Below are 12,298 nucleotides of genomic sequence, written 5' to 3'. Positions count from 1 at the left end.
CCGTACGGAGGAGGAGGAGGAGGAGGAGGAGAAGAAGGAGCTGCAGCAGAAAAAGAAAGGGTCGAAAAAAATACAAATGCCAAGCAACAAAAGGCCTTCCCCCTCCCTTTTTGGGCCTGTACGATGGGTGGGCGGCCGGCTGCCATCACCAGATGCAAATCTCGCTGGAAACGGAGCATTGTGGGAAAGCCGTTCCGCACGATGCCACCCTGTGTCTCCAGTGCCACACAAGAGGGGCCAGCCGTGCTGTTCCTGAACCAACTCATACTTACCTGGCAGGGGAGACACCATGATCACTAAGGTGGTTCTCCCAGGGTGAGGCTCATCCATTGCACACCGGATGTGCTGACCCCTGCGATGTCCCCAAATGCGGGATACTCGACTGCATAATTTCTGGTAGTGGGGGACTGCGTTCGCGCTTTCCCCTGATCTTTGGTTTCAAAAAATAGAACAAAAAAAAATGACTTGTCGGCCTGCTGGTTGCTGTTGCTGCTCCAGGCCTGGCTGTCCTGCACTATGGAGCCCTGGCCTACAGATGGCATGCCTCATGCAAAGCCCTCTGCCGAAAGGGATGCTGGGAGATCACTGTCTCCCCACTCTGGAGGCTGGCCCAGGGAGGTGGCAGAAGGCCCCGTCTTGTCGGAAGGCCGGCCAGGCCCTGCAGCCTTTCCCAGGGCTGCAGGCCTGTCGCCCCTTCAGCCTCACCCTGGCCTTTGCGGGCTGCTAGCCTTGCCAAGCCCCCTCGGCCTGGGCCCGGCGAGGGCTCTGCCCGGCGAGGGGTCTGACCGCGTTTGGGAGCGTTCGGGAAGGCGTGAGGGGCTTGGGGCGCGATACCCTGCTCCCAAAGGCCTTAGGCCTGGTTTGCTCTATGCCCACATGAATTGATTTCTGCTTCTCTTTCCACCAGCAGGCACCCCGGACGACACTGACTATGCCAGAGAAGGAACGACTGCAAGCATGCGCAACAACACAGGGCCCTGCTGGCCTCTGACCCTGGGCGAAAGGGGCGACCGGAGGAGGAGGAGGAGGAGGAGGAGGAGGAGGAGCAGAAGAAGAGCAGCAGAAAAAGAAAGGGGGATAGAAAAAAAAAAACAAAAGCCAAGCCGTACGGAGGAGGAGGAGGAGGAGGAGGAGAAGAAGGAGCTGCAGCAGAAAAAGAAAGGGTCGAAAAAAATACAAATGCCAAGCAACAAAAGGCCTTCCCCCTCCCTTTTTGGGCCTGTACGATGGGTGGGCGGCCGGCTGCCATCACCAGATGCAAATCTCGCTGGAAACGGAGCATTGTGGGAAAGCCGTTCCGCACGATGCCACCCTGTGTCTCCAGTGCCACACAAGAGGGGCCAGCCGTGCTGTTCCTGAACCAACTCATACTTACCTGGCAGGGGAGACACCATGATCACTAAGGTGGTTCTCCCAGGGTGAGGCTCATCCATTGCACACCGGATGTGCTGACCCCTGCGATGTCCCCAAATGCGGGATACTCGACTGCATAATTTCTGGTAGTGGGGGACTGCGTTCGCGCTTTCCCCTGATCTTTGGTTTCAAAAAATAGAACAAAAAAAAATGACTTGTCGGCCTGCTGGTTGCTGTTGCTGCTCCAGGCCTGGCTGTCCTGCACTATGGAGCCCTGGCCTACAGATGGCATGCCTCATGCAAAGCCCTCTGCCGAAAGGGATGCTGGGAGATCACTGTCTCCCCACTCTGGAGGCTGGCCCAGGGAGGTGGCAGAAGGCCCCGTCTTGTCGGAAGGCCGGCCAGGCCCTGCAGCCTTTCCCAGGGCTGCAGGCCTGTCGCCCCTTCAGCCTCACCCTGGCCTTTGCGGGCTGCTAGCCTTGCCAAGCCCCCTCGGCCTGGGCCCGGCGAGGGCTCTGCCCGGCGAGGGGTCTGACCGCGTTTGGGAGCGTTCGGGAAGGCGTGAGGGGCTTGGGGCGCGATACCCTGCTCCCAAAGGCCTTAGGCCTGGTTTGCTCTATGCCCACATGAATTGATTTCTGCTTCTCTTTCCACCAGCAGGCACCCCGGACGACACTGACTATGCCAGAGAAGGAACGACTGCAAGCATGCGCAACAACACAGGGCCCTGCTGGCCTCTGACCCTGGGCGAAAGGGGCGACCGGAGGAGGAGGAGGAGGAGGAGGAGGAGGAGGAGGAGCAGAAGAAGAGCAGCAGAAAAAGAAAGGGGGATAGAAAAAAAAAAACAAAAGCCAAGCCGTACGGAGGAGGAGGAGGAGGAGGAGAAGAAGGAGCTGCAGCAGAAAAAGAAAGGGTCGAAAAAAATACAAATGCCAAGCAACAAAAGGCCTTCCCCCTCCCTTTTTGGGCCTGTACGATGGGTGGGCGGCCGGCTGCCATCACCAGATGCAAATCTCGCTGGAAACGGAGCATTGTGGGAAAGCCGTTCCGCACGATGCCACCCTGTGTCTCCAGTGCCACACAAGAGGGGCCAGCCGTGCTGTTCCTGAACCAACTCATACTTACCTGGCAGGGGAGACACCATGATCACTAAGGTGGTTCTCCCAGGGTGAGGCTCATCCATTGCACACCGGATGTGCTGACCCCTGCGATGTCCCCAAATGCGGGATACTCGACTGCATAATTTCTGGTAGTGGGGGACTGCGTTCGCGCTTTCCCCTGATCTTTGGTTTCAAAAAATAGAACAAAAAAAAATGACTTGTCGGCCTGCTGGTTGCTGTTGCTGCTCCAGGCCTGGCTGTCCTGCACTATGGAGCCCTGGCCTACAGATGGCATGCCTCATGCAAAGCCCTCTGCCGAAAGGGATGCTGGGAGATCACTGTCTCCCCACTCTGGAGGCTGGCCCAGGGAGGTGGCAGAAGGCCCCGTCTTGTCGGAAGGCCGGCCAGGCCCTGCAGCCTTTCCCAGGGCTGCAGGCCTGTCGCCCCTTCAGCCTCACCCTGGCCTTTGCGGGCTGCTAGCCTTGCCAAGCCCCCTCGGCCTGGGCCCGGCGAGGGCTCTGCCCGGCGAGGGGTCTGACCGCGTTTGGGAGCGTTCGGGAAGGCGTGAGGGGCTTGGGGCGCGATACCCTGCTCCCAAAGGCCTTAGGCTTGGTTTGCTCTATGCCCACATGAATTGATTTCTGCTTCTCTTTCCACCAGCAGGCACCCCGGACGACACTGACTATGCCAGAGAAGGAACGACTGCAAGCATGCGCAACAACACAGGGCCCTGCTGGCCTCTGACCCTGGGCGAAAGGGGCGACCGGAGGAGGAGGAGGAGGAGGAGGAGGAGGAGCAGAAGAAGAGCAGCAGAAAAAGAAAGGGGGATAGAAAAAAAAAAACAAAAGCCAAGCCGTACGGAGGAGGAGGAGGAGGAGAAGAAGGAGCTGCAGCAGAAAAAGAAAGGGTCGAAAAAAATACAAATGCCAAGCAACAAAAGGCCTTCCCCCTCCCTTTTTGGGCCTGTACGATGGGTGGGCGGCCGGCTGCCATCACCAGATGCAAATCTCGCTGGAAACGGAGCATTGTGGGAAAGCCGTTCCGCACGATGCCACCCTGTGTCTCCAGTGCCACACAAGAGGGGCCAGCCGTGCTGTTCCTGAACCAACTCATACTTACCTGGCAGGGGAGACACCATGATCACTAAGGTGGTTCTCCCAGGGTGAGGCTCATCCATTGCACACCGGATGTGCTGACCCCTGCGATGTCCCCAAATGCGGGATACTCGACTGCATAATTTCTGGTAGTGGGGGACTGCGTTCGCGCTTTCCCCTGATCTTTGGTTTCAAAAAATAGAACAAAAAAAAATGACTTGTCGGCCTGCTGGTTGCTGTTGCTGCTCCAGGCCTGGCTGTCCTGCACTATGGAGCCCTGGCCTACAGATGGCATGCCTCATGCAAAGCCCTCTGCCGAAAGGGATGCTGGGAGATCACTGTCTCCCCACTCTGGAGGCTGGCCCAGGGAGGTGGCAGAAGGCCCCGTCTTGTCGGAAGGCCGGCCAGGCCCTGCAGCCTTTCCCAGGGCTGCAGGCCTGTCGCCCCTTCAGCCTCACCCTGGCCTTTGCGGGCTGCTAGCCTTGCCAAGCCCCCTCGGCCTGGGCCCGGCGAGGGCTCTGCCCGGCGAGGGGTCTGACCGCGTTTGGGAGCGTTCGGGAAGGCGTGAGGGGCTTGGGGCGCGATACCCTGCTCCCAAAGGCCTTAGGCCTGGTTTGCTCTATGCCCACATGAATTGATTTCTGCTTCTCTTTCCACCAGCAGGCACCCCGGACGACACTGACTATGCCAGAGAAGGAACGACTGCAAGCATGCGCAACAACACAGGGCCCTGCTGGCCTCTGACCCTGGGTGAAAGGGGCGACCGGAGGAGGAGGAGGAGGAGGAGGAGGAGGAGCAGAAGAAGAGCAGCAGAAAAAGAAAGGGGGATAGAAAAAAAAAAACAAAAGCCAAGCCGTACGGAGGAGGAGGAGGAGGAGGAGGAGAAGAAGGAGCTGCAGCAGAAAAAGAAAGGGTCGAAAAAAATACAAATGCCAAGCAACAAAAGGCCTTCCCCCTCCCTTTTTGGGCCTGTACGATGGGTGGGCGGCCGGCTGCCATCACCAGATGCAAATCTCGCTGGAAACGGAGCATTGTGGGAAAGCCGTTCCGCACGATGCCACCCTGTGTCTCCAGTGCCACACAAGAGGGGCCAGCCGTGCTGTTCCTGAACCAACTCATATTTACCTGGCAGGGGAGACACCATGATCACTAAGGTGGTTCTCCCAGGGTGAGGCTCATCCATTGCACACCGGATGTGCTGACCCCTGCGATGTCCCCAAATGCGGGATACTCGACTGCATAATTTCTGGTAGTGGGGGACTGCGTTCGCGCTTTCCCCTGATCTTTGGTTTCAAAAAATAGAACAAAAAAAAATGACTTGTCGGCCTGCTGGTTGCTGTTGCTGCTCCAGGCCTGGCTGTCCTGCACTATGGAGCCCTGGCCTACAGATGGCATGCCTCATGCAAAGCCCTCTGCCGAAAGGGATGCTGGGAGATCACTGTCTCCCCACTCTGGAGGCTGGCCCAGGGAGGTGGCAGAAGGCCCCGTCTTGTCGGAAGGCCGGCCAGGCCCTGCAGCCTTTCCCAGGGCTGCAGGCCTGTCGCCCCTTCAGCCTCACCCTGGCCTTTGCGGGCTGCTAGCCTTGCCAAGCCCCCTCGGCCTGGGCCCGGCGAGGGCTCTGCCCGGCGAGGGGTCTGACCGCGTTTGGGAGCGTTCGGGAAGGCGTGAGGGGCTTGGGGCGCGATACCCTGCTCCCAAAGGCCTTAGGCCTGGTTTGCTCTATGCCCACATGAATTGATTTCTGCTTCTCTTTCCACCAGCAGGCACCCCGGACGACACTGACTATGCCAGAGAAGGAACGACTGCAAGCATGCGCAACAACACAGGGCCCTGCTGGCCTCTGACCCTGGGCGAAAGGGGCGACCGGAGGAGGAGGAGGAGGAGGAGGAGGAGGAGGAGCAGAAGAAGAGCAGCAGAAAAAGAAAGGGGGATAGAAAAAAAAAAACAAAAGCCAAGCCGTACGGAGGAGGAGGAGGAGGAGGAGAAGAAGGAGCTGCAGCAGAAAAAGAAAGGGTCGAAAAAAATACAAATGCCAAGCAACAAAAGGCCTTCCCCCTCCCTTTTTGGGCCTGTACGATGGGTGGGCGGCCGGCTGCCATCACCAGATGCAAATCTCGCTGGAAACTGAGCATTGTGGGAAAGCCGTTCCGCACGATGCCACCCTGTGTCTCCAGTGCCACACAAGAGGGGCCAGCCGTGCTGTTCCTGAACCAACTCATACTTACCTGGCAGGGGAGACACCATGATCACTAAGGTGGTTCTCCCAGGGTGAGGCTCATCCATTGCACACCGGATGTGCTGACCCCTGCGATGTCCCCAAATGCGGGATACTCGACTGCATAATTTCTGGTAGTGGGGGACTGCGTTCGCGCTTTCCCCTGATCTTTGGTTTCAAAAAATAGAACAAAAAAAAATGACTTGTCGGCCTGCTGGTTGCTGTTGCTGCTCCAGGCCTGGCTGTCCTGCACTATGGAGCCCTGGCCTACAGATGGCATGCCTCATGCAAAGCCCTCTGCCGAAAGGGATGCTGGGAGATCACTGTCTCCCCACTCTGGAGGCTGGCCCAGGGAGGTGGCAGAAGGCCCCGTCTTGTCGGAAGGCCGGCCAGGCCCTGCAGCCTTTCCCAGGGCTGCAGGCCTGTCGCCCCTTCAGCCTCACCCTGGCCTTTGCGGGCTGCTAGCCTTGCCAAGCCCCCTCGGCCTGGGCCCGGCGAGGGCTCTGCCCGGCGAGGGGTCTGACCGCGTTTGGGAGCGTTCGGGAAGGCGTGAGGGGCTTGGGGCGCGATACCCTGCTCCCAAAGGCCTTAGGCCTGGTTTGCTCTATGCCCACATGAATTGATTTCTGCTTCTCTTTCCACCAGCAGGCACCCCGGACGACACTGACTATGCCAGAGAAGGAACGACTGCAAGCATGCGCAACAACACAGGGCCCTGCTGGCCTCTGACCCTGGGCGAAAGGGGCGACCGGAGGAGGAGGAGGAGGAGGAGGAGGAGGAGGAGGAGGAGCAGAAGAAGAGCAGCAGAAAAAGAAAGGGGGATAGAAAAAAAAAACAAAAGCCAAGCCGTACGGAGGAGGAGGAGGAGGAGGAGGAGAAGAAGGAGCTGCAGCAGAAAAAGAAAGGGTCGAAAAAAATACAAATGCCAAGCAACAAAAGGCCTTCCCCCTCCCTTTTTGGGCCTGTACGATGGGTGGGCGGCCGGCTGCCATCACCAGATGCAAATCTCGCTGGAAACGGAGCATTGTGGGAAAGCCGTTCCGCACGATGCCACCCTGTGTCTCCAGTGCCACACAAGAGGGGCCAGCCGTGCTGTTCCTGAACCAACTCATACTTACCTGGCAGGGGAGACACCATGATCACTAAGGTGGTTCTCCCAGGGTGAGGCTCATCCATTGCACACCGGATGTGCTGACCCCTGCGATGTCCCCAAATGCGGGATACTCGACTGCATAATTTCTGGTAGTGGGGGACTGCGTTCGCGCTTTCCCCTGATCTTTGGTTTCAAAAAATAGAACAAAAAAAAATGACTTGTCGGCCTGCTGGTTGCTGTTGCTGCTCCAGGCCTGGCTGTCCTGCACTATGGAGCCCTGGCCTACAGATGGCATGCCTCATGCAAAGCCCTCTGCCGAAAGGGATGCTGGGAGATCACTGTCTCCCCACTCTGGAGGCTGGCCCAGGGAGGTGGCAGAAGGCCCCGTCTTGTCGGAAGGCCGGCCAGGCCCTGCAGCCTTTCCCAGGGCTGCAGGCCTGTCGCCCCTTCAGCCTCACCCTGGCCTTTGCGGGCTGCTAGCCTTGCCAAGCCCCCTCGGCCTGGGCCCGGCGAGGGCTCTGCCCGGCGAGGGGTCTGACCGCGTTTGGGAGCGTTCGGGAAGGCGTGAGGGGCTTGGGGCGCGATACCCTGCTCCCAAAGGCCTTAGGCCTGGTTTGCTCTATGCCCACATGAATTGATTTCTGCTTCTCTTTCCACCAGCAGGCACCCCGGACGACACTGACTATGCCAGAGAAGGAACGACTGCAAGCATGCGCAACAACACAGGGCCCTGCTGGCCTCTGACCCTGGGCGAAAGGGGCGACCGGAGGAGGAGGAGGAGGAGGAGGAGGAGGAGGAGGAGCAGAAGAAGAGCAGCAGAAAAAGAAAGGGGGATAGAAAAAAAAAAACAAAAGCCAAGCCGTACGGAGGAGGAGGAGGAGGAGGAGGAGAAGAAGGAGCTGCAGCAGAAAAAGAAAGGGTCGAAAAAAATACAAATGCCAAGCAACAAAAGGCCTTCCCCCTCCCTTTTTGGGCCTGTACGATGGGTGGGCGGCCGGCTGCCATCACCAGATGCAAATCTCGCTGGAAACGGAGCATTGTGGGAAAGCCGTTCCGCACGATGCCACCCTGTGTCTCCAGTGCCACACAAGAGGGGCCAGCCGTGCTGTTCCTGAACCAACTCATACTTACCTGGCAGGGGAGACACCATGATCACTAAGGTGGTTCTCCCAGGGTGAGGCTCATCCATTGCACACCGGATGTGCTGACCCCTGCGATGTCCCCAAATGCGGGATACTCGACTGCATAATTTCTGGTAGTGGGGGACTGCGTTCGCGCTTTCCCCTGATCTTTGGTTTCAAAAAATAGAACAAAAAAAAATGACTTGTCGGCCTGCTGGTTGCTGTTGCTGCTCCAGGCCTGGCTGTCCTGCACTATGGAGCCCTGGCCTACAGATGGCATGCCTCATGCAAAGCCCTCTGCCGAAAGGGATGCTGGGAGATCACTGTCTCCCCACTCTGGAGGCTGGCCCAGGGAGGTGGCAGAAGGCCCCGTCTTGTCGGAAGGCCGGCCAGGCCCTGCAGCCTTTCCCAGGGCTGCAGGCCTGTCGCCCCTTCAGCCTCACCCTGGCCTTTGCGGGCTGCTAGCCTTGCCAAGCCCCCTCGGCCTGGGCCCGGCGAGGGCTCTGCCCGGCGAGGGGTCTGACCGCGTTTGGGAGCGTTCGGGAAGGCGTGAGGGGCTTGGGGCGCGATACCCTGCTCCCAAAGGCCTTAGGCCTGGTTTGCTCTATGCCCACATGAATTGATTTCTGCTTCTCTTTCCACCAGCAGGCACCCCGGACGACACTGACTATGCCAGAGAAGGAACGACTGCAAGCATGCGCAACAACACAGGGCCCTGCTGGCCTCTGACCCTGGGCGAAAGGGGCGACCGGAGGAGGAGGAGGAGGAGGAGGAGGAGCAGAAGAAGAGCAGCAGAAAAAGAAAGGGGGATAGAAAAAAAAAAACAAAAGCCAAGCCGTACGGAGGAGGAGGAGGAGGAGGAGAAGAAGGAGCTGCAGCAGAAAAAGAAAGGGTCGAAAAAAATACAAATGCCAAGCAACAAAAGGCCTTCCCCCTCCCTTTTTGGGCCTGTACGATGGGTGGGCGGCCGGCTGCCATCACCAGATGCAAATCTCGCTGGAAACTGAGCATTGTGGGAAAGCCGTTCCGCACGATGCCACCCTGTGTCTCCAGTGCCACACAAGAGGGGCCAGCCGTGCTGTTCCTGAACCAACTCATACTTACCTGGCAGGGGAGACACCATGATCACTAAGGTGGTTCTCCCAGGGTGAGGCTCATCCATTGCACACCGGATGTGCTGACCCCTGCGATGTCCCCAAATGCGGGATACTCGACTGCATAATTTCTGGTAGTGGGGGACTGCGTTCGCGCTTTCCCCTGATCTTTGGTTTCAAAAAATAGAACAAAAAAAAATGACTTGTCGGCCTGCTGGTTGCTGTTGCTGCTCCAGGCTTGGCTGTCCTGCACTATGGAGCCCTGGCCTACAGATGGCATGCCTCATGCAAAGCCCTCTGCCGAAAGGGATGCTGGGAGATCACTGTCTCCCCACTCTGGAGGCTGGCCCAGGGAGGTGGCAGAAGGCCCCGTCTTGTCGGAAGGCCGGCCAGGCCCTGCAGCCTTTCCCAGGGCTGCAGGCCTGTCGCCCCTTCAGCCTCACCCTGGCCTTTGCGGGCTGCTAGCCTTGCCAAGCCCCCTCGGCCTGGGCCCGGCGAGGGCTCTGCCCGGCGAGGGGTCTGACCGCGTTTGGGAGCGTTCGGGAAGGCGTGAGGGGCTTGGGGCGCGATACCCTGCTCCCAAAGGCCTTAGGCCTGGTTTGCTCTATGCCCACATGAATTGATTTCTGCTTCTCTTTCCACCAGCAGGCACCCCGGACGACACTGACTATGCCAGAGAAGGAACGACTGCAAGCATGCGCAACAACACAGGGCCCTGCTGGCCTCTGACCCTGGGCGAAAGGGGCGACCGGAGGAGGAGGAGGAGGAGGAGGAGGAGGAGGAGGAGCAGAAGAAGAGCAGCAGAAAAAGAAAGGGGGATAGAAAAAAAAAAACAAAAGCCAAGCCGTACGGAGGAGGAGGAGGAGGAGGAGGAGGAGAAGAAGGAGCTGCAGCAGAAAAAGAAAGGGTCGAAAAAAATACAAATGCCAAGCAACAAAAGGCCTTCCCCCTCCCTTTTTGGGCCTGTACGATGGGTGGGCGGCCGGCTGCCATCACCAGATGCAAATCTCGCTGGAAACGGAGCATTGTGGGAAAGCCGTTCCGCACGATGCCACCCTGTGTCTCCAGTGCCACACAAGAGGGGCCAGCCGTGCTGTTCCTGAACCAACTCATACTTACCTGGCAGGGGAGACACCATGATCACTAAGGTGGTTCTCCCAGGGTGAGGCTCATCCATTGCACACCGGATGTGCTGACCCCTGCGATGTCCCCAAATGCGGGATACTCGACTGCATAATTTCTGGTAGTGGGGGACTGCGTTCGCGCTTTCCCCTGATCTTTGGTTTCAAAAAATAGAACAAAAAAAAATGACTTGTCGGCCTGCTGGTTGCTGTTGCTGCTCCAGGCCTGGCTGTCCTGCACTATGGAGCCCTGGCCTACAGATGGCATGCCTCATGCAAAGCCCTCTGCCGAAAGGGATGCTGGGAGATCACTGTCTCCCCACTCTGGAGGCTGGCCCAGGGAGGTGGCAGAAGGCCCCGTCTTGTCGGAAGGCCGGCCAGGCCCTGCAGCCTTTCCCAGGGCTGCAGGCCTGTCGCCCCTTCAGCCTCACCCTGGCCTTTGCGGGCTGCTAGCCTTGCCAAGCCCCCTCGGCCTGGGCCCGGCGAGGGCTCTGCCCGGCGAGGGGTCTGACCGCGTTTGGGAGCGTTCGGGAAGGCGTGAGGGGCTTGGGGCGCGATACCCTGCTCCCAAAGGCCTTAGGCCTGGTTTGCTCTATGCCCACATGAATTGATTTCTGCTTCTCTTTCCACCAGCAGGCACCCCGGACGACACTGACTATGCCAGAGAAGGAACGACTGCAAGCATGCGCAACAACACAGGGCCCTGCTGGCCTCTGACCCTGGGCGAAAGGGGCGACCGGAGGAGGAGGAGGAGGAGGAGGAGGAGGAGCAGAAGAAGAGCAGCAGAAAAAGAAAGGGGGATAGAAAAAAAAAAACAAAAGCCAAGCCGTACGGAGGAGGAGGAGGAGGAGGAGGAGAAGAAGGAGCTGCAGCAGAAAAAGAAAGGGTCGAAAAAAATACAAATGCCAAGCAACAAAAGGCCTTCCCCCTCCCTTTTTGGGCCTGTACGATGGGTGGGCGGCCGGCTGCCATCACCAGATGCAAATCTCGCTGGAAACTGAGCATTGTGGGAAAGCCGTTCCGCACGATGCCACCCTGTGTCTCCAGTGCCACACAAGAGGGGCCAGCCGTGCTGTTCCTGAACCAACTCATACTTACCTGGCAGGGGAGACACCATGATCACTAAGGTGGTTCTCCCAGGGTGAGGCTCATCCATTGCACACCGGATGTGCTGACCCCTGCGATGTCCCCAAATGCGGGATACTCGACTGCATAATTTCTGGTAGTGGGGGACTGCGTTCGCGCTTTCCCCTGATCTTTGGTTTCAAAAAATAGAACAAAAAAAAATGACTTGTCGGCCTGCTGGTTGCTGTTGCTGCTCCAGGCCTGGCTGTCCTGCACTATGGAGCCCTGGCCTACAGATGGCATGCCTCATGCAAAGCCCTCTGCCGAAAGGGATGCTGGGAGATCACTGTCTCCCCACTCTGGAGGCTGGCCCAGGGAGGTGGCAGAAGGCCCCGTCTTGTCGGAAGGCCGGCCAGGCCCTGCAGCCTTTCCCAGGGCTGCAGGCCTGTCGCCCCTTCAGCCTCACCCTGGCCTTTGCGGGCTGCTAGCCTTGCCAAGCCCCCTCGGCCTGGGCCCGGCGAGGGCTCTGCCCGGCGAGGGGTCTGACCGCGTTTGGGAGCGTTCGGGAAGGCGTGAGGGGCTTGGGGCGCGATACCCTGCTCCCAAAGGCCTTAGGCCTGGTTTGCTCTATGCCCACATGAATTGATTTCTGCTTCTCTTTCCACCAGCAGGCACCCCGGACGACACTGACTATGCCAGAGAAGGAACGACTGCAAGCATGCGCAACAACACAGGGCCCTGCTGGCCTCTGACCCTGGGCGAAAGGGGCGACCGGAGGAGGAGGAGGAGGAGGAGGAGGAGGAGGAGGAGGAGCAGAAGAAGAGCAGCAGAAAAAGAAAGGGGGATAGAAAAAAAAAACAAAAGCCAAGCCGTACGGAGGAGGAGGAGGAGGAGAAGAAGGAGCTGCAGCAGAAAAAGAAAGGGTCGAAAAAAATACAAATGCCAAGCAACAAAAGGCCTTCCCCCTCCCTTTTTGGGCCTGTACGATGGGTGGGCGGCCGGCTGCCATCACCAGATGCAAATCTCGCTGGAAACGGAGCAT

The 12,298-nt window shown here is 58.6% G+C and overlaps 11 non-coding genes across 11 annotated transcripts; all 11 read left to right on the top strand.

Moving 5' to 3' along the window:
- The first annotated feature begins 264 nt into the window (after positions 1-264).
- Positions 265-428, top strand: LOC138512482 (U1 spliceosomal RNA). The gene has a single exon (XR_011281292.1). It is a non-coding gene; the product is annotated as a U1 spliceosomal RNA (small nuclear RNA).
- Positions 429-1,367: 939 nt separating this feature from the next.
- Positions 1,368-1,531, top strand: LOC138512480 (U1 spliceosomal RNA). Its single transcript, XR_011281291.1, has one exon. It is a non-coding gene; the product is annotated as a U1 spliceosomal RNA (small nuclear RNA).
- A 939-nt stretch (positions 1,532-2,470) lies between these two features.
- On the top strand, positions 2,471-2,634 carry LOC138512479 (U1 spliceosomal RNA). Its single transcript, XR_011281290.1, has one exon. It is a non-coding gene; the product is annotated as a U1 spliceosomal RNA (small nuclear RNA).
- Positions 2,635-3,564: 930 nt separating this feature from the next.
- LOC138512478 (U1 spliceosomal RNA) lies at positions 3,565-3,728 on the top strand. The gene has a single exon (XR_011281289.1). It is a non-coding gene; the product is annotated as a U1 spliceosomal RNA (small nuclear RNA).
- A 936-nt stretch (positions 3,729-4,664) lies between these two features.
- On the top strand, positions 4,665-4,828 carry LOC138512689 (U1 spliceosomal RNA). Its single transcript, XR_011281477.1, has one exon. It is a non-coding gene; the product is annotated as a U1 spliceosomal RNA (small nuclear RNA).
- A 936-nt stretch (positions 4,829-5,764) lies between these two features.
- LOC138512477 (U1 spliceosomal RNA) lies at positions 5,765-5,928 on the top strand. The gene has a single exon (XR_011281288.1). It is a non-coding gene; the product is annotated as a U1 spliceosomal RNA (small nuclear RNA).
- Positions 5,929-6,872: 944 nt separating this feature from the next.
- On the top strand, positions 6,873-7,036 carry LOC138512476 (U1 spliceosomal RNA). The gene has a single exon (XR_011281287.1). It is a non-coding gene; the product is annotated as a U1 spliceosomal RNA (small nuclear RNA).
- Positions 7,037-7,978: 942 nt separating this feature from the next.
- LOC138512475 (U1 spliceosomal RNA) lies at positions 7,979-8,142 on the top strand. Its single transcript, XR_011281286.1, has one exon. It is a non-coding gene; the product is annotated as a U1 spliceosomal RNA (small nuclear RNA).
- A 930-nt stretch (positions 8,143-9,072) lies between these two features.
- Positions 9,073-9,236, top strand: LOC138512474 (U1 spliceosomal RNA). Its single transcript, XR_011281285.1, has one exon. It is a non-coding gene; the product is annotated as a U1 spliceosomal RNA (small nuclear RNA).
- Positions 9,237-10,181: 945 nt separating this feature from the next.
- On the top strand, positions 10,182-10,345 carry LOC138512472 (U1 spliceosomal RNA). The gene has a single exon (XR_011281283.1). It is a non-coding gene; the product is annotated as a U1 spliceosomal RNA (small nuclear RNA).
- A 936-nt stretch (positions 10,346-11,281) lies between these two features.
- LOC138512471 (U1 spliceosomal RNA) lies at positions 11,282-11,445 on the top strand. Its single transcript, XR_011281282.1, has one exon. It is a non-coding gene; the product is annotated as a U1 spliceosomal RNA (small nuclear RNA).
- Positions 11,446-12,298: the final 853 nt, after the last annotated feature.

Source organism: Ambystoma mexicanum, chromosome 6p (genome assembly GCF_040938575.1).
Source record: "Ambystoma mexicanum isolate Mex_15411 chromosome 6p, UKY_AmexF1_1, whole genome shotgun sequence".
Lineage (NCBI taxonomy): Eukaryota > Metazoa > Chordata > Amphibia > Caudata > Ambystomatidae > Ambystoma > Ambystoma mexicanum.
This window is presented reverse-complemented; position numbering and strand designations above follow the sequence as displayed.